Below are 26576 nucleotides of genomic sequence, written 5' to 3' on the forward strand. Positions count from 1 at the left end.
AAAAAAAAATATAAATAAAATGTTCCTGTTTTACACCGTTAGAGAAAGATGTATTTTGCAGCAGAAAAAGTTCACTGGAATCACCCCCTTACAAATTGCCCTACGTGTGTGTTTACAGACGTAGAAAGATTTTTTGTAGCTGAAACTCAAGCACCTCTTACTTCTCTCGTTTACTAGCATATATATTCCACATTTATGTTATTGGGATAAAGCAGAAATGAGTGAGAGAATGTGAGAAAGTACGTTACACTTTTCCAGACGCTTCCTGAAAGCGGTTTTCTCATAAAAACTGATACTTTAAACATTACAGATCTCTGGATATGTCAGTAAATATTGACAGAAATTTGTCAGCAGAGATTATGAGTCAGCTCTGGCCTCGAATTTACAAAGCAACTTTTCATTCATTTATTAAAAAACCTAATCCCCGTTAGTCTATAAAGCACAGGCTCAGTGCAAGCTGTAAGAGCAGATGGAGTAATTTAATGCCTTTAAACTGTTGGACTGGTGACAGGTAGGACGCGGCGTTGGAGCAGAAACCTCCATCTGCTGCGTGCGTACCTTTGCAGCAAGGCGATGCTGAGCAGAGGTGAGAGCGCAGGCATGCAGTTAGGGGCAGAAGAACGTGTCTGGGGCCTGAGTGTATTGCAAGAGTGAAGGCTGCGGGTCGTGGTCCACAGGAATCCAGAGCAAACTACGTCAAGTAGCCAGGCTGGGTCACCGTTAATAATAAAAGGGCAATTTTGTGACTGAGCTCCCTTCTGTGTGCCGGTGCCACGGAATGAAATAAACGTGGGTGTTGAAAGGAAACAGAATTGTCTTCTCTGGTTTTTCCACTTTTTGCCAAAAGACTAGTTGGGATCTAACACATCCATGCTGCTGGCTGTAATGCATTAGCCTAGGAAACTGCGATGCTGAATTTTCATGAGATGTCATGTTTGCCCAGTGTTCGTAAGAGATTGTCAGTACCTGAAACTGCATTTTAAAACCATTTGACTAAACCCCCTTCTTTTCCCAGCGTTCAGTCTCCTGTGATATTATAATATAACTTTCCTTCCCAGTCTCCCAGGGCTGACAAGACTTTAATTTCTAATTTAAAAACCAAGATAACATTTATTCTTAGAAAATATGCTTGGCTGGAAGTCTGGAAGACTTCATACAAAATGAGAAAGGAAAAGGGGTGAAAGTGGCTGTTTTCATTTCTAAGACATTTTCCTATAAAACATGGGAACGTTTCTTCCTACATCGGTTCAGCTGAGGAATTCATCATTCCTGCGCTCCCATAATTTGCAAATGCTGGTTTGAAAGGGAGGGTTACCAATAACACTCTCCCCAGGGCTGCAGCAAGGATTTGCTTGTTGTTGGGTTTTTTTTCTGACACACACAATGTTGTGTGCCACCGTGCCACCGTCCCTGCCCTCAGGGCTGGGCTCTGGAGATGGGGAGCACAGCTGGGTATCGCGATAACGCCTTTCCTCCCTGGGGGTGCTGCACCCCCAAGCTCTCAGCCTGGTCCTCAGACCCGCACTAACCCCGTGCCCAAATCTCTGGCATTGCAAGAAAATGGACTTTAGGTGGGACTGGTAGGGGAACCCTTTGAAAATTTGTTATTGCATATATATACTGTGCGTGTGTGTATATATATATATATTTTATTTTATTTTTTCCTCCTGTACTGTAGTGGGTTTGCTTGTCAAGGTTTTGGTAGCCAGGGAGCTGCAATGGTGGCTTCTGTGAGAAGCTCCCAGAGCTTTCCCCGTGCCTGATGGTGCCCATGCCAGCCAGATCCGAGATGGACCCGCTGCTGGCCAAGGTCAAGTCCACCAGCAACGATGGCAGTGCCTCTAGGATACCGTGGTAAGAAGGGGGAATAAACCTGCACGAGTGCAGCAGGTGAGAGGAGCGATGCCTGGGGAGAGGAGCGCTTGGGCCGGGGCAGGTGGTGCAGGGGGGGCTCCCGGAGCCAGAGCAGACACAACCTGCGGGCAGCCCCCGGCGAGGCGGGCTGTGCCCCTCGGCCCACAGAGCCCGTGGGGGAGCAGACCTCCACCCACAGCCTGGGGCAGGGGGTGCCCAGAGGAGCCATGACCCATGGGCAGCCCCCACTGCACTGGTGGTGCCTGAGGGGCTGCACTCCATGGGGGGGACCCACGCCATTGGGGGGGATCTGTGCCATGGGGGGACCCATGCCACGGGGCGTACCCACACCAGGGCAGCTCATGAAGAAACTGCAGCCCCTGGGAAAGGCTTGTGTGGGAGCAGTTCATGGAGGAGAGACATCAGGAGTGAAGTTGTGCCCGGGAAGGAAGGAGTGGTGGGGGGGAAGGTGTTTTTTAAGATTTTCTTTTATTTCTCATCATCCTACTTTGATCTGACTGATAATAAATTAAACTAATTTCCCCAAGCTGAGTCTGTTTTGTCCATGATGGTAATTCCTGAGTGATGTCCCTGCCCTTACCTGGACCCACGAACTTTTGTGATATTTTCGGTCTCCTGCCCAGCTGAGGAGGGCAGTGATAGAGCGGCTGTGGTGGGCACCCAGCATCCAGCCAGGATCGACCCACCACACCTACTAATATTTTTTTCTATTGTTTTTTACCAAGAAGAAAAGATACATAGCAGGGATGATTGCCATTTAACTTCCATCTCCTTTATTAATTTATAATGGGTAATTTGGGATGCACAAGTACTTCTTGCCAAAACCCAGAAAGAGACACTTCCCTTGCAGGCACTAAATCACTGCTCCTGGGATAATTAAGGTAGCAGAAGCATTTATCAAGCTTTTACTAAATGTATGGCCCCTCCCTGAGGTCTCTCCTCCTGCCTGGTTTCATGTCTCTGGGTGATGGAGAACTCTGGCCTCATGGTCCAGGTTTCCCAAGGGCAGAGCAGTGCCACAGGGATTTGGGGTTGGGGGGGGGGGCTCTGATCCAGCCCCTTGGGATGGCTGAGCCATCCATCTGCCCTCCATGGGGTATCGCGTTGCCTGCCCTCCTCAGCTTTATTTTAACCTCCTTTGAACCTCCATGTGATGCCCTGTGCTGGCGAGCTCTGGGGACGTGGCCGAGGGGATGGGGAGACAGCCCTCCGCTGTGGGCAGGGGCTGCCATCCCAAACCAGGATCCAGGAGGGGTTTTGCAGCTGTGAGGTGTGGGGAGCAGGGCAGCTTGGTTCTCAGATGGGAGGAACACCAGCACCTCTTCCTGCTCCATGCCGAGCTATATTGGGTTGAAATTATTGTTTACGGTAACTTTTTTGGACGTGCTACTCAGTGCTAATAGAAAATTCTCCATCACCAATGTTTTCCCCAAAGAAAAACATGCTTTTATACTCCAGAAGGATTTATGCAGAAATGGCCTACCTTCTCTCCAGCAAAGACTCGAGAAGGTTCCTCCCTCACTCCTGTGCAGGACACTTGCCCTCAGCGCAGGGAGACCCCACAGCACTCGGCCATCCCTCCCCATCCCCTCGTTTCAGAGCCAGAGACCACAACCAGCTCCATTTGAGGTCTTCCCCATGGATTAAAATAGCTCCAAGAAGCAAATAAGGGAAATCTGATCTTAAACCCCAGGATCTGACGGTGTAATTTCCATTGGAAATCAGCTCTTGGGGTGGCCGGCTGGCAAAGCCGCCTCCCCAGGGACTCGCGGGCTGTTTGTTCCTGTAATGTTCTTGCTATTGATTTAAGGAGAAACAAGAGTTGGTTAATTATCTGTGGCTGTGCTTAGCTTTGTTTTGTCTCTGCTAATGGCTGGGGCTGTTGTGACTGTACACTTTAATGGCTTTCAGATGCCAGAGGTCTTGTTGTAAGCCCGTGCCCCATACAGAGACCACCAGCAGAAAACAAACTTGTTGCTGCTTTGAGGTTGCAAATAGCAATGAAAACAATGCTGCTTCCACTACCCCAAGCCCCCAACGTGCACATTTTTGTGAAGAAGTTGGTTTTATATCAAACGAGCTTTTTTCCTGGTCTAGTTACGGAGTGCTGAAGAACTGAACTTGTCCCTGTGCAGGTACCTCTATAAATAATTAGACATATAATATTTCCACAGCTGTGCACTGCCAGATGGCTCTGCTTTTTTAAGCTTAAAGTAACTTCCTTCCTTTACAGGGGGAAAAGCCAACTCTGTCAATTCCTATAAACTCATCCTTTCAGGAGCAGACACATCCCAGAGACCTAGCTTTGAACCTGGAGAAGAAGAAACTTGTCAGGGCTGGGACGGCCACCAAGCGAGCCCCGAGAGGGGCCGGGTGCGTGGGAAGGTCCCCAGCCCAGCCCCCCAACCCCCACCATTTACAGGTGATGCTGGCAGTGGCTGGCTGCAGAAGCCAGAACTACCCTGCAGATCAGGACCTGGCTCTTCGTTAGGGTTTCAGCATAATGTTAATAACATCAGCACGGTGATAGTGGCAATAATCCCCGCGGAGCACTGGCTTTGTGCTGAGCAGATAGATGCTTTGAGGGGTAGTTTTCTGCATGCACTGTCCTGGCCCGTTTGTGCTTCCCATCGATGGCTGTTAAGTAAGTAAATAATCTACATTTCCAGACTGACCTGCTCCATGTTCTCAGCTGCTCTGAGCATATTTAACTTTTCAGAGATGGAGCAGCTCCTGCAGTGCTGGTGCACAAACGACATCTCCCGGACCCTGGCCGGGACTTTGCAGGCTCTTCAGGTGAGACAAGCCCAGCTTTGCCAAGCCGACCCGGACCCTGTGCATCACCCAGGCCTAGGTCAGGGTGTAACTGGGGTGGCAGAGCTGTCCCCATCCATGCCCAAGCCTTTAGCTCCCTGGGGAAAGCAACAGGCTCTCACCGTTACATCACAGCCTGTTAAAGCCCTGCCTAAATAACCCTCCAAATCCTGCTTTGGTCATGTGTTGCAGCGATGTTCACCCCACGGTTGTGGAGGTGGCAGGTGCCCACCCTGACCACAGCTGGGTCCTGGTGCCGTGCCAGCCCTGGACATGCCAGGCCAACACTGTCTCCTAACAAATTGCCCTCCAGCTCCTCCTGCTGCAAAAGCCTGGCAAGGAAATGTCAGGTTTCTTAATGACAATTACCTCTGCCACGGACAAGAATGCATAGGCAGAGCAAAATTACTGTTGCCTTGGCTTCTGCAACCCCAGCTCATATTCTGTAGTAACTGTTAGCTCCCCAGCACGAGCGCCTGCTCCCTTTTTACGGCTTTGGATGCACCTTTTCCTATATTACATTCCTGGAGCTTTGCAAGGGAGTTCAAAACGCAGACTGGATTTTACATGCTGTTTCACATTCCTGAGCCGTGTCTGGGAAACTCGGTGTGAGCGGATGATCAAGAGCATGTTGTCAAAGATGACATCGAGCAGACGAAGGGGAAAGCACAGTGCGGCACAGAGCTTCACCATGTGCTATAATTGCCGGGCTCTTTTCATGCAAGTTTTCACCCTGCTGTTTCTCCTCCTGCTGCTGGAGCCTCCCTGCGCCCCAGGAAGATGCACTGGGGATTCATCCACGTGAGCTGGGGCACCCCTGGGACTGCCCAGGGTGCTGGGGTGTCACCTCCACAGTGTCTCAGCCAGAAAAGGGTGTGCACAGCACCCAGGTCTGGTATCCTGCTGTCAGCCCGTGCCCTTAGGGGAGAAATCTTCATCCATTGTGCAGGGTATCATTGCACTGGGAATCAGAACACCCAGTGCTTTGCTGCTTGCTGCTTTGGCTACAAACCAGTGCTTCAGCCTTGGGCTGGGGTGGGAAGACTGTTTTTCTCAATGTTTTGCTCATCAGGCAGTTTCCCGGGGGCTGCCTGCCTTAATTGCTCCTGCTCACTGCCAGGCTTTTGGAGCCGCTCGCCTGCCTGTCACCGCAAAGCAAGCTATTTCCCTCACCGCCCCTGAATGCAGCTTAACATTCAGCTAGTAAAAGGTGGTTTTAAGCCAGAAGAGAATTACTGACCAGCCCTCTTGCTGTGGGCAAGCCCTCTGCCCACCCCACCATCTCCATCCCTGAGACATGCCCACTGACCCACACCGTGCTGCTTTCCAGCACATTGGTTTCAATTACCTGGTCTGGAAAGCTGCGACTGTTGCTTCATTTTTAAGGAATTGCTTTTCAAACCCAATCATTTCCATCCCTGCCGCATTAATTGGGTGTAATCCCTGGGTAACCTACTTCCTGCTGCCGAAATGAAGTTGCTGCACACAGCTGCACACCCAGGTGCCTTAGGTTTTTGGTTGGGTTTTTTTTGGGTTGCTTTGGTGTTGTTCAGCAGCGAGGATCTCTTTGCTAAACATGTGGACTATTTGCCAGAGCGTTCCTCCCGAGTTTCAGCCTCAATTTATCATTCATCCTGTACTGAGGATACTCAGCTTAGGGGGAGGAAAGGGCTGAGAGTCCTTGTTTTGTGGCTGTGCAAGAGCAAATTGGGTTTTGCCTTGTGGTGGTGCCATGTTGTTTGCAGGTCAAAAGACGGGAGCCTTTATCTGCTGAGCCAAGCCTGACCCAGCTGGCATGGCAATGTGCAACGTGCATATATGTGATAAATAATTTTCTCTTTTCTCTTTAGAAAATCTCCCAAGATGCGCCTTTGAAAACCTCTTCGTGATTTCACAAGGACACTGTGGAATAATACAAAAAATAGTATTTTTAAAATAAACCCAGACGATTTCTCTTTCTTATCCTTGGTTTTGTATATCCCCCTTGTTCTGCACCAAATTCACGCTGGGGAAACAATGAAAATGGATAGCAGAGGATAAATTTTAATGATCTTCTGAGGTCCATGCCTGTTGTGCCAGCTGGTCCCTGAGCCTGTGGGCTTGTGGGGACTTTGAAAGGGGGCTCCAAAAAATCCCTGCAGAGTGTGCTGGGCATGCAGCTGCTTGCAGCGCTGCTGCTTTGCCCTGCCAGTACCCACCAGCGCTGCAGCTTTTCCCTGCTTCAGTCCGGCAGGAACCCAGGATTCAGCCTCATCCCTCGTGGCTGGAGACTGCAGTCTGGGTTGTCAGAGCAGCTGGTGCTGGGAGAATGCTGGGGATCGAGGCTGACCGGGATGATGGGGATGGAGGCTGACTGGGGTGATAGAGATGGAGGCTCACTGAGGGGATGGGGATGGAGACCCTTCAAATGCTTGGATAAGTCTTTTTTTCATGGACTATCTCATTCAAGGTCCTGGCATCTGTCTACCTACAGGTAATGAGGTCTTTAGACTCGCTAAATTTTGCTTTGAGGTCCTTTGCACCACCAGGAGGTTTAATCCTTGCTGGGCACCACAGTGCAGCAGAGATGGTGATTTTGATAGAATCATAGGATCACTTAGGTTGGAAAAGACCTTTAGGACCACCAAGCCCAACTGCTAATCCAGCACTGCCCAGCCCACCACTAAAATACGTCCCTAAGCACCACATCTACGTGTTTTTTAAACACATCCAGGGATGGTGATTCTAGCACCTCCCAGGGCAGCCTTTTCCAATAGTCAAGTTCCAATGGAAGACGCATCCCTGACCACCCAGCCGTGCCGAGGTGGCTCCAGTGTCTCAGCTGCAAGGTGCTGCTGGCATCTCCAATTTTAGCTCTGCTGCTGCCAGATGTGATTTTCAGGCAGGAGCCTGCCTGACATCTCCCGAGGCTGCGGCTGGTCCGGTGGCAGCGGGAGGTTCACACCGCTCTGCCACAGACTGGCCAGCAAGCAGCAAAGCCCCAGTGCACCCCTGTGTTTGAAACACATGAGCCAAAGCTCTCCTTTAATGATGCACCATATTTTTTTATCCGAGGATGAAACAGAGTGAAAAGGATGCTTTAATACAGGAGAGGCTTTCTAAATACAGAAGCCCAAATACCGAAGCACAGTTAGTTGTTTTGGAGAGAAGGCATGCACAGACAGGGGGGCTAGGAGGAGTGCAAAGCCCAACCCATTCATTGGGTTTAGCCCTTCAAATGCTGGCTGATACTCCAGCCCGAGGATGCAGGTTTCCACGCAATCCCAGTCCGGCCAGTGCCAGCAGCAGGCTGCGATCAATGGTGCACTGGGGTGAGGAGCGGTGAACGCTGGAAACGAGCGCTTTATTATTCCAGGGCCCTACGAGGTCACTGCGGGAAGAGGCTGGAGCCAGTTCCCTGGCAATTGCTCTTCTCCATCCCCTCCCTCATTAGATTTTCTCTTCGTGGATCATTAAGCAGGAGGGGAGAAAAGGGCAAAACGGGGCTCAGCTGGAGTCAATGTTTATGCTGCTGATGGCAGACACAGCTCGGGCTTGTCCTGCTTTAATGTCACCTGTGCTGCGCTGGCTCCTGCCCCTAAAATGTCACCCTAGGGCAGGGGGTCAGCAGCCAGCAGGGCAGCGGCTCCCACACACGCTGTACACAGAAAACCAGAGACACCAGTAATGCCGATGCTATGGATATGTGGTGGGGTGTTTTCTCACTTCACTTAGTAGAAATACAAAATATTCACGTGGAAGCGCTGCCCTTGGCTTAGTCTCCCACAAACCCCGTGAGCAGGCACTGCAGTGGGCTGCTGATAAATCAAACCTGGGCATTGCTGGGTCCAGGCAAAATGAATCCCAAATCTTGACATCTGTTCTGACACATCATCTCCTTATGGGTCAAAGCGGTGCAGTCGCGTCTTTTGCTCTTTACACAGCACACCTGGGTCTGCACGACTGAGATTGCTGCTGAGGTCATTACACAAGTATGCGAGCTGCCTATTTTCAAATTAATAGCACATGGACCCAATCTCTAAGCTTTTGGGCAGAAGTTCAAAAAAATAGAGATATAAAAAAAATTACTTTGCGTGATTTACTAGACCTTTCCTAGACTAAGATGATTAATTGTCTGATTTACTGGTTCCATTTTTTTAATGCTCAGATCGATATAAAAAAAATTAAAGGGAGTGTAGAGGAAACGGTTATTTCAGATGCCTTCAACATATTGCTAAGTAGAAAAAAATGATATTCTGATGGATAAATTTTAAATATTAACGGTCTGATTCATTTCTGTGTGGCGGTGAACAGGAGTGTGAGCCATACCCATCTGATGTGGAGAAGCTCAGCGTTAAATGTTTGAGGGACACAATTCACCACTGTGAGCCAGTCAATTTGTATTAAAATTCTCTCTCACACTAGCCAGAGATGGTTTTAGGCCATGGTGAAAAAACAGCTCAAAACCCAGAGTGGAGGGACAGCATCTGGGACAGCATCAGTGACTGGTAAGTCAGAAAAGCCATCCCGAGCGTTTCAATGATGGACAGAAGACCGAGGGTGAAGGATGCACCTCTGGGCTATTTATTTGGGTGGTGAAACAGTGGTCACAGCAGAAATGTGCCAGCATGTGGCTGTTGGTCCTTGCAAAGAACCTGAGCTGAGGACATGCTGGGGGAGGCAGGTGCTGCTTTGCTGCTGCCTGGGGCTCCTGGGATGCAAATTCACATCTGGCTGTGGGTGCAAATTCACATCTGGCTGTGGGTGCAAATTCACAGATGGCTATGGGGCCAGTACCTGCCCTGTGCTGGCTGCCTGGCTGCTGTGATACCCACTGTCACACAAGGATAGTTAAACCTAGAAATTCTCTGCATTGCCAGATTTTCATCCCGATTATCTTTCTTAAAGCGCTAGCAAACGTTTCCGTCCCTGTTCAGCGCTTTAAGTCATTACGGTGAGAACTTGTGATATTTGTTTTACAACCACCACCACAGTGGGAGAGCATTTTCCTTCACAGCAGCCCGATCTATCCCTCGCTGTGTGATGCCCACCTTCTCACCATGGTGGCTGCCGTGGGATGCAGTGTGGGGCAGCTCACAAAGCACGGCAAGCAGCAGCTCTGCTGGGAGCCCCGACCCCCTTGGAGCTTCCCTGAGCTGCTTTCACCTTCAGAGCACAGCGATTACTGTCATGTATAATATATGTATTGCAATAGGCAGGATATTGAAAATAAATGCTTACACAGCCAGGTTGATATTCTACTTAATCCGACAGAAAAAAAGTATTGATTTCCAAGGCAAAGGGGGGAAAAACCTATAAAAATGAACTGTAGGCTAGTGAGGGGTTTTGTCCTCTGTCTTCCCCTGAAATTAGTCCTTTAAATTTAGGGTTGCACGAGTTTTGGGGTCACTGTGTTGCACCTCAGTATTCAAGGGGAAACCACCACCAAAGGGTCGCTTAACGCATTTTAAAGGTAAATTGACTTCACTGGCACCAGAGCATTAAGCCTTTTGATTTTGTTTGTGCTACAGCTAGTTACGAGCTTGGCTTTGCTAGGTGATACATCCCTACCCTGCAGCTATGAAAATCTTCCCTTTACACCCAGAAGATGAGTACCTCCCTCATGATTTTAAAAGTATTTGTGAAAACACCGCCTTTAAAGTTGTGCCATGTTTTCTCATTCATTTCCTCAGGTGGATTTGAATGAGCAATAGGAGGCCTACCAAAGGATGCCAAACACCAGTAAACCCACTGTGGGAGTGGCTGGGTGTGCTGGGATGCCGTCACGGACAGATGCTGCTCCCTGCTCTGCAGTACCGCTCTGATGCCCATCTAAAGTTGCGTGCGGGCATCAGAGATGCACAGGACCCTGCTTGGGAAGGAGCCCTGGGTCATCCCATCTGCTTTGTTCTTCATACAGCCTTTCATTTTTAATTTTTTTTCAGTATCAAGTATCAGTGGCCTGATCCTGACACTGCAGCCAGGCAAAGGATTGCTCCATGGGAAACGCAGGGAAGAGTTAATTTTCTAAATTTGGAACGTTATCTGTCATGTGTGACTGCTCTGTAATTATGACTTTTTCTGCTTCTTGGAAAAAGATTATTACAAGAGCCTTTTAATCTAAAAGGCCAATTATATAAAAACAATGACTTCCATACTTAGATCCCCCTTTATGTGCACATTATTGTGTTTGGTATAAATTTAGCAAATTATATGGAAAGTTTGCTTAGTGGAAGCTTAAAAATATGATTACTACTTGCATTGTTGTAAGCATGAACAGTCCCGAGAAACACATCTATGTTATTTATTGCAGCCGGGAGCCCCAGCCACGCTCATCTTTAGGGAAATAATTTGGGTGCCAGGGCTCAGCACCGCTCTTTTGCACCTCTACATGTTGGAGGGGCTGCTAGCTCCAGGTCTGGAGGGTGTCAGGAGGCAGCAAATGTGGAGAAGCAGAATTTGCAGCTGCTGAGTTCATGCAGGGTCTGCAAACTCAGGTAGAGCACCCATCCAGGCTCATCATTTTCCGCACTCATCATGCACTATGTTTTCCAGATCATTTCAATGAGGCATGAAACCCGAAGCAATTACAAACCTTGTAATTGGTCTATGCTGAAATGTTGCTTAGGCAGAATGTGCTGAAAACTTACTGATGTTTTAAATCACATTTATACTGTCTGCAACAGGAAACACTTTCTTCCTGGTAAAATAATATTGTTTTCCCTGACCCATGATCTACAATGAGAAATAATTAGCTTGAAGGACATGTAATGGAGAAAAGGGTAGAGTTTCAGAGCATCTCCTGCATACACAGCGGTAATCGATTCTAAGCACTGCTCTGGATCATGAGCTTGTTAGGAAGCGAACAGTGCAGACACAGTTCCCTGGGTATCGGCTGCAGGGAGAGGAATGGTAGTTTTACAAGAAATTTAAGAAAACGTACTCCTGTGGTCATATTAGCTCTATCAGTTTTGAATTACTCAATTTATTTAAACCGTAAGATGTCATTTTATCAATACTGCTGAAGGAATTTGTATTGTGAAAAGGCCAGAGATGGGAGGAAATGGGAGAAGTGGAGCCCCTTCGGCCGGCACGCTGCACCGAGACTGCCGTGGGCTGGTTCATGGACACCGGGCATGGGAACAGGGATGACGTTCCCACTGGCAGCATCCAGACCAGGTTGGTTCAATGTCAGCAGGAGTTAAAACTCAGGGCTGAAGCTGAGCAAAACCCATGCTGAGGCAGGTGAATTGTTGCTCCTGCAAAGAAGCCGCTGTATCTTGTTGATGGCTTTATCAATCTCTTCCCTCGTGCAGCTCACGCTCCTGGGATGCTGCCTGGCCAAATTCATTTTCAGATTCTGGGCTCTGCAAAACCTGTAAGTAATAAGAATGAAGCTATGAATTTCTTGGGACAACTCCAATAAAAAGCTGGAGCTGCCTGGGATGGAGTGTTGGCAAGCCTGGTATCGGCACGATGCCTTTGTGCTCAGCCAGGAGAGCTGCAGGAGACTGGGAGTTTGTTTTGCATTCTCTGAGCTGTGTGAACCCTGAATGCCGATGGTGAATTCCCTCCGGCCAAGGAGAAATGCCCAAGCCTGCACTTGGGCTGGGCTGGGGAATGGTGTGAGGCAGAGCCCTCTGCTCCCCACGCACCGGGAGTAATACACAGCAAATCAGTTCTGCCAGTGTTAAGCACTAAATATAAAGATAGAAATGCCCCGTACAGCAAAGAGCATGTATGGATATCTATAATCCACCGTGGCCAGTGATTTTATTACATTGAGGAAAGAGCTTGAGGATCATTGATTGCTTCCATGATTTATAACTGGCCGGAGCTGCAGAGCAACATCAGGTGGGGTGGTGCTGGGTGATGCTGGGGGAAGCTCAGCTGTGGCTAAAAGCGATGCAAGGTGCTCTCTTTTACCACCCATGGATGGCACCATTGCCATGGGTATTTATATATGACCCCAAATTAATGACATCCTTCGGATAAGTGTGAATAAAACAACGCTGCAGAAATTATATTTGTATATTGTTATTAAAAATGTATTTTGGGGGTCGGTATTCCTGGCAGCTGGTTTCCCCCTTTGTGTTTTAAATGGCTTGGCCGCAGTACATCACTCGTGCCACCTCTCCCACCAGGTCCCAGTCCCTCCCTGCTGGGTTTGGGCAGTGGGGTGGGAGGGAGCTCTGACATCCCTTGCTTGTGAGCCCGGGGCTGGCAGGGCTTCCTCTGGGTCAGGGATCACTTAGGCAACCCCACGGTTCTTCTATGCTGTGCCTTGTTTCCAGGGGTGTGGAGCTGGGTGCGGGCTGCCCCCTGCCCACGGGGACACAGCATCCCATAGGAATCCCAGGCCACGCGAAATACTCGGGGGACACTGAGAACTGAGCCTCTTTGTTTTGTTGGGAAGCTTAGGCGATGCGATGGCAAAGCTTAGCCTATGTTATTAACATTATGCTCATTATTGTGGTCCAAAAGGAAATTGCAATGTGTGAATTCAAAAGCTTTGGGTGAACCGACAGATGATTTTAATTCAGAATCGCTGCTTTAGGGTCTGGAGCCCTGATATTGCCTGCCTGCCTGCCTTCACCTCTACTGCATCAACGGTGCCGTGGAGTTAAGAGGTTCACTGCCTAGATCTTTTATTTATGCATTTATTAAATCTCACCCCACCAAGGTAGGTGTTTCAAGATTAAAATATTCCTTATTCTCAAAAGTTATGATAAATATTGATGCAGTATTTCAAACAGTTCATGCACAGGCAGGTATCTGTGAGGACTGGAAAACAGCCAGGAAGTGCTTGCAAGACTTCGATGAAAAGCAACGAACGCCTGTGTGCACTACAAAGGGTGAAGACGAATGTTGATGCTAACGAGCTTGCTGAGGCTCCGAAAGCACAGGCTGGCGAGCATCCCCAGCAGGCAGTGGGGAAGGATTCTGTGCAAACTTCTGTTTGACTTGATACCATCCCCGTGAATTGGTTTTACAAGATCAAGTGGAAAAATTGGAGAAGTGAAGATATCATAATTTCAATAGCAAGTGGCCCAAGGCTTTTGTTTCTAATAAATGGACAAGCTCCTTTAAGCCTGGTAATTAATCTGACGGATCTTTTCAATTTTATCAGCCCCTTCTGTGACATTACTCTTTAATCTGTGCAGCTCCAGCTTTCATTAAAAGCGAACCCAGTGACAACGAGGTAAAGCTGCTCAAAATGCTGCCGCTAATCTCCACTGCTTGGGCATTTCCCTGTAATTGCTTTTCCACGGTGTTTCTGTACGAGCTGTTTAGTGCAGCATCTCTGGCGGTGTCACAGCTCCTGGACACCTTAATCAGGGGCTTCACGGCTTCATACAAATAGTGTATCAGCAGACAAGGGGTTGTTGAGAGTCAGGATTTGTGAGAAGCACCTGCCTTTCTTCCAGCTTTTGTTGCTAAATTAAATTATGGCCTCGAGGAGAGGGTTGTGACGTTTTACTACTTTCTAGAAAGCGTATGCAGGTAGGATTTCTTTAATGCTTCGGCCCTTCTTTTCCTTGTCACGGGTTGGCACCTCGCTGGAGGTGGCTGTCAGCACAGAAGGGATCGTATCTCTTCCCAAGGGGACAGGCAGATCCAACACACGCGGTGGCGGCCAGCTGCCAGCTCTGCCCTTGCAGGGCTCGGATCACATTTAACCAGGGCCGGCAAAGCAACGACCCCAACCCCGGGCTCTTTGCTGCAGAGGGTGCCAGTCCCAGGGAAATGAAGAGCAGAGCTGCTGCTGCTGCAGGGGGGCTGGGTGCTGCCCTGGCTCCTGAGGTGTCACCGATCTGCTGGGCTGGACCTGGGCACAGGCAGCTGCTGCCAACGACACATAGCCCAACGCACACGCTGTAAATTCGGTAGAATTTAATTTTTGGGTGTCACCTCAGGTCTTTTCGCTGTAGATGTCTGAGACGAGCCAGTTCTCCCAAACATAGAAGCCACGTTTATTCTAGGAGCCAAATTCATATAAACACTTGATGTGACACGTTCTCCTGCAAGTACTTTGGAGGGACTTCTCACCTGCTTTCTGAAACACCCCAATGTGAAGATGAGTGTTTGGGTCCGGGCAGTCCTGGTTTGTACGTTATTCACTGCAACCGTCACATCGGTGCGTGCAAGCGAGCCTGAGTTAGACAGAAGTGCTGGCGCGGTCAGACACGGCCGGGCAGGTTTGTGTGCAGGCTGGAAACACAGGAGCCGAGATTTAAGGCTTTCTTTTACCAAACCAGCCAAGCTGGAGGTAATGTAACATCGCTTCATCGGCAGTCATCAAAGCAGAAGAGGAAAGACTGCAATCCATAATTTGAAATGGCTTCTTTGGCAGGGTTTATTGGCATTTTTTTACGAGGGAAGCTGTAAAGTTTTTTAAAAAGCGGTGGTGAAGTTATTCATGCTGCTTGCTAACAGCCTGGTAGAAAATGGGTTTTGCAGTTTTTCCTCTCATCACCCAGTCTCGGGTGGGGACTGCAGGCTTAAGGAAGGCAAAACCCTTTGCAGAAAACTTTCAACGCTAATAAGCACTTAGCGCTCAAGCTCTTTCTGTCATGCCTTGCCCCTTTTTTGGGGTGGGATGGGGAGGAGTGGGGCGGCACGATGGTTTGTCTCTGAGCATCCTACCGATGCTTATGGCTTGGTGCTGCTGTGCTGCCCGACGCTGCTTGGGGCTGTCCCTGCAAGGTGCACGAGGAGCTGACTGAAGTAAATTAAGCTCCCGAGTAAATTAAATTAAGGCCACCTTAATTCTGAAAAAGGCTGTCTACACAGGGATTTAATGAGGTTTAACTAATCCACTTTAGAAATTAGTTCAGATTAAGTTCTCTGAGCATCCCCAGGTAGGCAAGCTCGGAGGAAGAACGGAGCAGGCTGTTCGGTAACGGGCTTACCTAAGGTGAGAGGGTTTGCTGGCTAAGTTAGATGCAAAACAGAAGTTGTCTGCAGGCATGGGGGGCCTCAGCAAAGCCAAAACCCACCCGGAGCAGGACAGCAGGCTTTCCTGGGAAGAATTCTCACTGACCAACTGCATTTGTGGAAGAAAAAGGAGAGAAATCTTTCACAAAGTGAGACCCTGGCTTGCCCCAGGAGGTGATGCTTGCAGTGGGGAGAGCCCCGCGCTCCGAGGGCGAAGGTACCTTTTTCCTCTTTTCTTTTTCTTTTTTTTTTTATTTTTTTTTTTTTTTTTAATGCCAGACAGGAAATGTCTTGATGCAATATTTAACATGGAGGCCTGGGGGACCTGGTGTGATTGAAGACAGGATCTTCATTTTGACAGCTTAATGCATTTTACATTATGATGCCGCTGCATCCTTCTATTTATGCGAGGTGATCCGGCGCTACATCTCCTTTTCCAAGTCCTTGCATGACATACAAATACTGTCCCTTTGCCCTCCTGACCCAATCTCTTTTTTCTTTATGAGATTTTGGTCATCTCAAATCTTCTAGGGTTTCACTAAATGTAATCTGATGATAAAGATGAGAAGAAACCAAGCAAAGCCAAATTTCATTGATAACCTCTTCTTTGACATGTGGTTACTGGATTACTGTGAAAAGCACCTTTGGCTGAAGTGGATTATACCTAAGCTTGTGCCTTTGCTTTAGTATTCTGGCCAAATTATTTTGAATAAATAATAATAATAAAATTTGGAAAGTTATGTTACAGAAAGAAAACCCATGCTGTAATGACCGCAGTACTTGCAAAGTATTTGGTCATCAGTAATAGAAGAAAAGCAAATAAATTGTTTTCCAGGTCTATAATGAGAACTCACTGAATTTAGACTAATTTGACTCATTATTAGGGCCGACTGGGCTGGGCTGGGCTGGCAGAGGGGAAAGGACAGGCGGGGCTATGGGAGAGGTGCTGGGGGCACCTGCCCTGACCCAGGGAGCTGCTGGCGTATATACACATACACACATTATATACCAACGTAGCCATACCTATACGTGTGTGTCTCAGCCTTCATGGAGGGCCGTTCACATCTGTAGGTCAACTCTTTCTGCGACCAACCAAGCTTCAAATGGCCCACATCCAGATTACAGCAAGCATCCTAAAATTATGTTTTAAAACATCATTAGTCTAAATTCTGAGCAATTTAAACTTGTGTTTTTGCCTACTGTGGAGATATTTTGGTGTAGCTGAGTGAAAGGGGCCCCTGGAAGTGGTGGCCAGGGTGGGAAAGGCTGCATGCTGCATTCAGCTGTGTTTACTGCCAGGAATTGCTATTTTGCCATTTATTTTTTCAATGTATCTGAAGATTATCTCGCTTGGGGATTTTGGAGCTACATTGATGGAGGCAGAAAAGTCACACACATCTGTATGCCTGTGATGTGCCTGCAATCAATAGGGCTGTGAGCATGATCTGAACGCCTGAGCCCCCATCTACTATATAAATGCACCAAGTGATAAGCAGCTGCCAGTGGGGAAGGACCTGGTGCAGAAAAAAATATCACCGCGCAAAGAGATATGCAATCCTCAATGAATAAATCCAATATATTCTATATAAATCTCTTGTTATAGCCTGTTTTATTGAACCAACCAGCATGTTTCTCCACTTGAGAGACTGTGGAGAGCCTTATTTATTAGCACTGCAACACGAGTGCTTCCCTGTGCCTTTGTCTGCTTTATCTTGCTTGTCACTGCGCCGCTGTATGTGCGGATCTGGGCCCTGTTCCTTTATTTTGGGAGGTTTATCATTTAGGCATAAACCCTTTGTTCTTAGCTGAAAATTAGAAGGCATCAGTTGTGCACGTTTGGCTGCCAGAGGATTGTCTTTAGGGAGTGCTGTTGGTAGAGGAAGATGGGGGTGATGCTGGCAGCAGGGATGTCTTCTCTGGCCACCGCGGGACCTTGGTGTCATGTGTGGGATGAAGGCATCTCTTCAGACAGAGGGACTGTATCCAGCAGCAGTAGCACTGGGACATGGCCAGGAGACCTCATCACCTACTGCCATGCATGTGATGCTTATCATAAAATCTCACGTCTCTGAGGCAACCTGGGTATATAAAGCAGCTCAGCACACACAGAGGAGAGCTGTTTTCTGTCCCTAGATGTTTAAAGTGAGTTTTTCCTGCACAGCCTTCAAAAGGAGAGCGATGTGTGACCTGCAAACCACCCAAGTGCGTGGGAACACCTGGCTAGCAGAAATGCCCTGTCTTACAGTAAGGTGAATCTTCTCCAGAAGATTTAAGATTATTTTATTTTATTATATATTATCCAACAGTTATCCCTCTAGCCACCAAACCAATCCACCTTTCCAGTGTTCAGAGGATCTTCTGCTTGCAGGGTCCATCTGCTGCCACCACCACAGGCACATAGGAGGTGACTGTCCCCAGCTAAATAGGACTGGCACCCCCAGCCTCTGAGCTGGGAAAGTCTTCAAACTTTGGATTGCCAAGGGAAATGGGAAGGAAAGATGCCCCAAAAATCCAGGCTTCCCCAGCCAGCTCTGTGGCTGCAATGACCTAAACCTTGCTTGAATGGAACAAGAGCGCTGGAGCTGGCTGAGATGCTGTTGGCATCAGTGTTCCCATCATATGGTATTTTTTATCTTCTTCACCTGGTTGTCCTTCAGGAGGCAAAGCAAGAGATGTCAAGGACTGAGAACAACAAAGCAGCCTCTGACCATGCTGCTGAACAGAACTGACATGATGAAACCAGCATCAACAGTTCAAAGCTTTAACTTGATGATGAAAATGTACAATCTCCCAGCTCAGCGATGGGCCCATAATAAGGCAAAAATGGACATTACGGTGTTCTGGCTTTTAAGTGTTTTTCCAGAGAAGTCATGGATGTTGTTTCTGAGAGCGCAGCCAGGGAATATGACTGGAGATAGACACTTGGTTCAGATTTATGTTAAGTTTCCAGCAAACTGGGGGAATATAAGCCCGTCTGACCTAATATTATGTTGATTCCAAAGTAATTACATTTGTTATTTGCAGGATCTGTAGTAAATCGAGTTGTGGCAGTTATGTGGATGCTTCACAGAAGCAATTTCAGAGATCATTAAATATATCTTACATTGGTTACGCATTACATTAACCCCTCCAGCGCCTCAAGACATATGATATCCATTCACTAAATAGGTAATTTTTATGGGACTAGATGACAAAGGCAATCCAATAGAGATAAATTCTGGAAATGTATGCAATTACCACCAAGAGAGGTCTGTCATTCACTATAAAGACATGAGGATTAAAAACTTTATGCAAGGCTCATGCAAACTCCAGACCACCTATGCACCACCCAGTCCTCTGCCACAGCCCAGGCTGCACCATGCTGAAGAAGGGCCAACATCCACATGGCACATGCGTGTGCATCGCTGTTGTCCCCAGGGAATCCCTCCTTGTCCCCAGCTAGCTTAGCTGCCGCTGCCCTGGGCCAGAATTGCATTTATCAAACCATGCCTGGGCTGCATTTGTTAGTAAGTCCTTGCAGCCCTTGCTGGTTAAAGGCATCAGTGAAAACTGCAGCGTTTTGAGGTCTCATCTACACAGAAATGTTAAAGTTTAAATCAAAATATCTGGTGGCTTTTGAGTTGTGATGTCTACGTGGGCTGAGCAAAGCATGGCTGGAAGCGTTGGCTCATGAAGATTCTGAGATTCTGATTTTTTTCATGACAACCAAGGAGGGAGGAGAAGTGATGTTACAGAGATGCTTTTTAGGCAACAAGATCCATTTCCCACCCACCCATCAGCAGCAGCTCTGCTCTGTACAGGGGAAGGTGCAGTATTGTGGCAGGCTCAGGGGTAGGAGGAGAGCTTGGGGAAGGGGAGGGAGAGGGAAGGGCTGGTGGAGAGCAACAAGAGCATGAAGGCGAAGGCACTGGAGGGATGGGTGAAGCGAGAAGAAATGCCTTTACTCCTGAGCCAATGCCTGCTCCCAGCATGACGAAGCCCCATGTCACATGATGGGGGCAGGGAGGACCACAGCTGGGCTGAAAGTTAGCTGCTGGAAATGCATGAGTGTTTGCCATTACTACATTTATTTCCTCCAAATGACAAATGGTGTGGACAAACAGATGGCAGGGCAGGCCCAGCCCTGGCAGGAGGAAGGACGTGCCTGCGCCCATCAGCCCAGCAAACAGCACTGGCTGTTTCTGGTTTGGTTTTCTGCTGGCTAGCAGCAATGTGTCTGCAGCCACAAAGAGCTTCTGAGGGGCACAGAAGTCTCATACACTCTTTGGAAGAGGCCTGGTGGGTTATGTTGTGATTGGAGAGCTGTATTTTGGCAGTCCATTCTGAATGCAGGGCTGCACTCGTCCCATAGCAATGCCTGTGTTTCCTTTTTGAGGGCAACAGAAGGTGGCAGGGAGGAAGAGGCAATGCTTGTAGGCCAGAGGAGGCTCCTGCAGGCCAGCAGTTTGATGGTCAGCAAACTTCCCCATGTTGCAGGAAACACCAGTTCCCGTTCCTTCTCCTCCCTCTGAAGATATCCCTGGTATTTTAAAAATATGCTAAAATATAAACAAGCAGCAGAAATGTGTTAAATCAAGGAGCAAGCTGACGGAGGGGAGGTGAGCAGGGCCTAGATACCATCATGGTTTTCTGTAATGTCATTTTTCACACCTGCTGCTGCTGCTTTTGGAGCATCACATGGTGGGGAGGTGAGCGAGTGGGATGGGATGGGAGGGAAAGAGCCAGTCTGGGATCCCCATCCTTATCCCTTGTTGCAGGGTCCGTCCTGTGTGAGCCCCAGCCCAGCAGCGTTAGGAAAATGGGATTAATTGGGTCCAGACAGATGGCAGTGACAGCAAAGACAGCAACCCCAGGCACTGTGCCAAATAAAGATCGCTGTGTGCCTTTGGGGAGACAAACCAGTGCAAATAGGGCTTATTCCTGTAGTGCCACTGCTCCTGTCCAGTGCAGCAGCAAATGGTTGAGCCCTTTTGCTCACTGTCAAGCCCGTGAGCCAGTTTTAGTGGCTGCACAACGAATAATTTCCATGCCTGCTACTGGCAAATTTGCTAAAGCGAGGGTGAGACAAAATCATTAAGGTTTGAGGGGGAGGGTTGGAAGCCGCTAGCTGCAAGCGCACACCGCACACGGCAGCTGCTGTTGCAGGGGTGGTGACGACGCAATCATCACCACCGGGATGCAATCCCCCCTGGGCTTCTGCAGAAGTTCACACTAAGCACTGAAGCAAAGGTCTGTGAAAGACTTCAGCTTTGGCGTTAAAAATATGCTGGGTTTTTTCATTGCGGTGGCATATCATTGTAACAGATATTCGAAGTCTAGCTTCGTGCACAAGTGTGAAGGGTGGGGGCCTGCGGCACCATCAGGCAGGAAACAAGCTGCACTGGAAGACCTGGAAAAGGAACTTTCCTAATATCTTTTTTGTTTAGTCTGATCTAATTCAGCTCTTATCTAATGCAATGTTTAATGTTCTAATGTGATTTTGGCCGATCCTCAAGATGTGCACAGCCTGGCTAGACTCTGTTTGCCTCAGGAGTTGTGTTTTATTGTTGGCTGACAGTTTTGCCCCCATTATCATCAATCATTGCAGTAAAAATGGGATGAGCAGGTTTTTTCTTGGGTCTAATAAATGTGCCCAGGGATTGCCCACCAGCCGCTTGCAGGCCTCCGACATGGGGACTATTTGTCTCATGAACCTTCAGGGGATGGAGGTGGCTCTGGAGGTGGCCAGACTGAAGTTATTGCAAGTCTTGGACCTCTGCACGTGGAGTGACTAAAGCCAGATTAAGGTGGAGCAGATCCTAGGTCTTGTAGTGCTGATGAACATCTCTCCAGTGGCTTCTGTCACCAGCTTGGAGCATCCCCTGAACAGTGCTCGCTCACTCCTTCATCCATCGCTCCCACCATCTCCTTCCTTCTCCCCTTCATTTATCTGCTGCTTTCTCAGACCCAGTGAATCGGGTTTCCCGTGGCACGGGCAGACAGACCAAGTTCATTGCACTGAGCCCACCCGCTGCTGTACCAGCCCTGGCTGCTTGCTCTGGTACCCTGCCTTAGATACAATCCCCATGCAAACCCCCCTCGGTTATGATACTGTCCAGCACTCAGACAAACTGCCATCAGGTCTGGCCGAGATCTCCCGAACCACGGGCCCATCAAGAGTGGAAGCGAGCAGCACCTGCACACTGCAGGGCTGTCTGCAGGGAGGGGGTGTCCCTGCACCACTGCTTCCCACCCTTTCCCTGTCCCCCTTTTTTTTCCTTGCTGCCATTCACATTCCAGTGTGTTTGCAAGTGGTTTGGTAAAACCAAACTTTCTGTTGTTTTGCAGCATTTCTTTTCTACACAGGCCTTAACTGGTCTTGCTTTCCATGATCCCAATTCCGCATGGGTGTAAACTTATACCCTGCTCACTTAGTGACCTCGTTTCACCTTTATTTTGGGGAAAAAACCCTCTAACCTCCACAAATGTTGTGTCAAACACATCACACCTTATGGCTGGCAAAAGTGGCAGCGATGGGCTCATGTTTCGGAGCCCAGGAGGGTGCTGGGTGCTCAGCCCTCAGAGACACCCTCATTTATTCATCTAGGTAGGGTTCAAAAATAACCATGGCTGGTGTATAAGCAATGTAGAGTATCTGGCCTATAAGCAGTCTATAGTATCTGGGAGTGTATGCTGCCTGCATTGCGCAGCTGCATTATTCATGCCTGCGTGTGAGTGTAACAGAGCAAGGCATTAAAAAAAATTAATCCCTATGGTTATTATGTGCTGGAAGTGCAGAGGGGAAGGGGCACTCGTGCTGTAAATCCCCCCTCCTCAATGGCCATGGCAAGCAGTGTTTTACAGCCCCAAAGTAAATGCAGCACATGTCTGCTGCCGGCCAGAAGGAAAAGATTTTTAGTGGGGACATTCCTTCTTTCTGTGCTTGGTGCTTTTCATAGCTGTAATGAGGCTTTTTGATGTCATTTGTGAGCTGTGAGGCTGTGCCAGGGCTGCGCGTTGCAGCAGCCTTTTCCCCGCACCAGGCTGGGTGAGGGATGCCCAGCTCCCTGCATCACGTACCCGCAGTGCCATCCATCCTAGCAACACAAACATACAGAAAATAGAAATACCCAGAAATATCTTCCTTCCCCAGTACAGAACCGCAGCCTGCACCAGGAAGGGGAACCCTGGCCCTAAATACCGTAGAAAATGCAAAGTAAAGGAAATAAGGAATATGCAATGCACTTTATATGCCTTGTTTGGCAAAACCTTGGGTATCTCACACATCCAGCTATGAGGTATTTAGCAGGCTTTGAACTCTAAAGAAATTCCCCAAACCTGTCAACTTTGGCCCTCCCACAGCTTTGGGTGGCGAGGTTGGGTGGCAGGGTGCAGCTGGGTGTTGAACAAGCAGAAAGTATTTCAAGGTTCCTCTTTGAACCACATCTGGTTTTTGTTTCTGCAGCTGACACATCCTCTGAGATGCATCCTTCTTTGCTGGATTAGTCACGTTGCAAGACTGAAAGGGAAAAAATCATGGACATAACTATTCTGTATAACAGGTTTTGAGCAGAAGAGAGCTGGATGGTTTTAGAGATGCTCTGCCTGATAAAGACCAGCTATTAAATACTGGCTGGGAGATGAGGACCTAAAGGGAAATACTACATCTGAGAGGAAGGAAGTACATAATAAAACTGTTAAATCTTTATTTTTCAGGCTCCTTTGCTGAACCTAAGGAGAGCTGGAAGCTGTCACTGCAGAGCTGCTGCCATTTCCATGCAGCGCTGAGTTGCATGGCACAGGGTCTGCATGTCTAGTAAGTGTCAATAGTTACTTTAGAGGTGCTAAACATTGGTGCTTTCCTCTTTCTTCTCCTTCAAGCTACGTGTTGATGGCCCCCTCACAAACTGCTGAACTAGAAGGAAAATCCCAGGTATAATTTGTTGCCTGTTTTGCACCAGGCTACCAAGAAAAGCACTGTGGAGCAGCTGGGATGGATTCCTTGGAGGATTGCAGGGCCACCCATGTCCTTGAGCAGGTCTGAGGCCCGTTGCACAAGGTGCAGGTGAAAACTGAGACAGATTCCTACTCGAGGGGTTATGGCATTGGGAGAGCTAGTGACTTCAGAGGTGTAAAGGAATTAATAGGGATTTATTAAAGGAGTGTTCATGAATGCTAATGGTGCCAGCGGCTTTCAAGCAAAGCTAGGGAGAGAAATGGAGCAAGCAGCCAGGCTGGCAGCCAGGGGAGTGGGTATTTGCTACCCAAGCTCGTGCACATGGACCACCAGCCCATGGCAGAGTCCAGGCAAAACAGGCAAGCTGAACCCAGCCCTACCTACATCGCAGGGGCTTTGCCTGACTTTGCTGGGGGTGCTGGGGGTCTCCTTCCTCATGGCTCTAGGGGCTCTTTCTTGACTTTGCCTTTTTTATTATTATTATTATTATTATTATTATTTTTTATTAACTCACCTTATGAAGAACATATTTCCAATAATGCCCTTGGAAGGAGTGCTTGGTGATGGAGTGGTCTGGCTGTAATTCGCCTGCTGCTGAGTGTAGTGTTTCAATTCTATCTGAATTTGTGCCTATGATTTATGAGTTAACGTTTCCTATTGTAAATTATATTTAAAGAGAAAAATGAGGCTTATTTTTTTTTATTTTTAGAATACCTAATGTTTATACTTTATGCGCCATGAGGAGAAATAAAGTACGGCTATGTTTTCAAACCATGTTTTCAGCAGGTGAAATGCAATTATTCAGACCAGAAAACTCTATTTGATATATGAATAGAGTAAAATGAAAAGGCATTCAAAGCCTGATCCAAAGTCTCTTTAAATCTTTGGGAGTGTTTTTCTCCTTGAGATTATAGAGCCAACCCCCCGGCCATACAAATGGCAATGGGATACACGCCGTTTCGATCTCAGGGGGGTACTGCCATAACTCAGGCTTGAATGTCACCCCCTGAAAACGCAGATATTGGACTTTCCAGTGCTGCTGTTTGGGTCATCCAACATTATTTTTCTGTGGGCAGCACTCTGTAATGCACTTTTCCCATCACATTAATTTGTGCGGGAGCTGTTCTGACATTCTGCTGTGGCTTGTAGAAATGCAAGTGCCATCCCCGCCATGTCCAACACCTTCCCGGGGAACACGCCGGCGTCTCCTCTTCTGTCTCACCTGGCACGAACCTCGCCGGCAAGCATGCATTACTACAGCCATCGCTTTGGATCATGTCACCTGCTGACATGAACGCGGTGCTTTGTCAGAGTCACCGAGGAGGTTTGCTTGGCTGAGGGGTGGCAGAGCTACATCGCAGGAGCACCCACACAGCTCTTCCTCCCATGACCAGACCACCCTCCTGGGATCTGGGCTCTTGAAGATGCCTGAAGCATATTGCAGTTGGTGACTTCTCTGGTCCAGCCACTCCTGACCATGAAAGGGTTCCTGGTCCATGAGTCATCACATTCTCCCATTTACCCCTTTCAAACATATATATCACTGCATGCCCTAAACTTCTTGTGCTTCATTTGATTTCTCAAGGTGATGGATTGTCATCCTCAGGGGGGTGACTGCAACATTCAGCAGCCTCTCCTCATCATTTGGCATTGACCTATGGTCTGGGGGGTCCCCGCTTGCCCTGGGGTGTCTCCAGCCTTGTCTTCTGCTGAGCAATACTGTGGGCTGCCAAAGTGAAATATTCTACAGAAAGTGGATTTTTAATGGGATGGTAAATTAGGAGCATGGGACATGGAGGTCTTGGTTGAGCATCTCACACTGGAAAGCAGAGCTCCAGCACAGCGATGCTGGGAGATGGCTGACCTGTGGGTTAACATCGCTGCAGACAACGGCCCGTCTCGTATCTCACGTCTCACATCTCATGTTTCGTATTTCCTATTTCCTTTTTCATATTTCATAGTCATTTGTTTGGGGCAGGATGAAAGAAAATGGTTCAGTGTTTGTGAAAGTATCAGGCAAGAAAAAAAGAGCCACCCCCACCCCCCATGATGGTGTTGATCTGGAATGGTTTGTTTCAGCTTAACATGGTTTTAATCCTCTAAAACCTTTCCTGAATTTACTCTGAAAACCAAATATAACTACAACACAAGGAACCTCCATTCTTTAAGCCAACCTGTAATTAAACCTTTCTCCTTTTACAAAGAAATTGTTTCCTTGCTGAAACTATTCACTGAATCTAACAGGAACAGTTAACAGCCTCCACGCAGTTAAGTAGATGACATATTTTCAAGGGAATTCACTGTAAAGCTGGTTTGAACATTTCCATTGAAATTGTGGATTTTTTTCACATTTCCTCTTGCCTTCCCACAGCTATTTGTTTCTGCAGGTTTTTTTTCTCTGCAAACTCCAGGCTGGTTTTGTACCTTCTTACAAATGACATTTTCTGAGAGCAGCAGCAGCAGCAGCAGCAGCAGCAGCAGTAGCAGCAGCAAGCGTGCACCAGATACAGGCTGCGCGCGAAAGGGAGAAAAAAAACAGTTTTTGCAGGTTTTTCTTATCCCTAGCTAAGCTTCTTAAAGGGATTTTTAGCAAGCAGATATAAACTCCAAGTGATCCTATCTCTATATTGAAGAAAAGTACTTGCAGAGCCTTAACTTTAAATATTTCCTATTTGTTTCTGTCACATAGTTTTAAGATCATTATAGCCTGGAGAAGCCCATGACCTCATTCAGTCAGAGCAGAGTGGAGCCGCACAGGAACCAGCCCCGCTGTGGCCTCAGCACAAAATCCCACAAGCATGAAAGCGGAGAGTTTGGGCAAAAATCCTTGTTTTAAATAGCATTTGTCATGAAGTTCTCGGGTAAGTTGGTATAGACAACACAACAGGGAGGAACAAGTAGGGAAACCCCCAGAGCAAGGGAGTTGCTGCAGAGAAAAGGGGGGGGGGGGGCGGCGGGGTTGGCTGCAGAGATCTCCGTTATTGCTGCGTTGCATTATCCTACAAATTTGTGAATACCCTGAATTTATAGATGG

This window comes from Falco naumanni, chromosome 8, assembly GCF_017639655.2.
Source record: "Falco naumanni isolate bFalNau1 chromosome 8, bFalNau1.pat, whole genome shotgun sequence".
In the NCBI taxonomy this organism is placed as follows: domain Eukaryota; kingdom Metazoa; phylum Chordata; class Aves; order Falconiformes; family Falconidae; genus Falco; species Falco naumanni.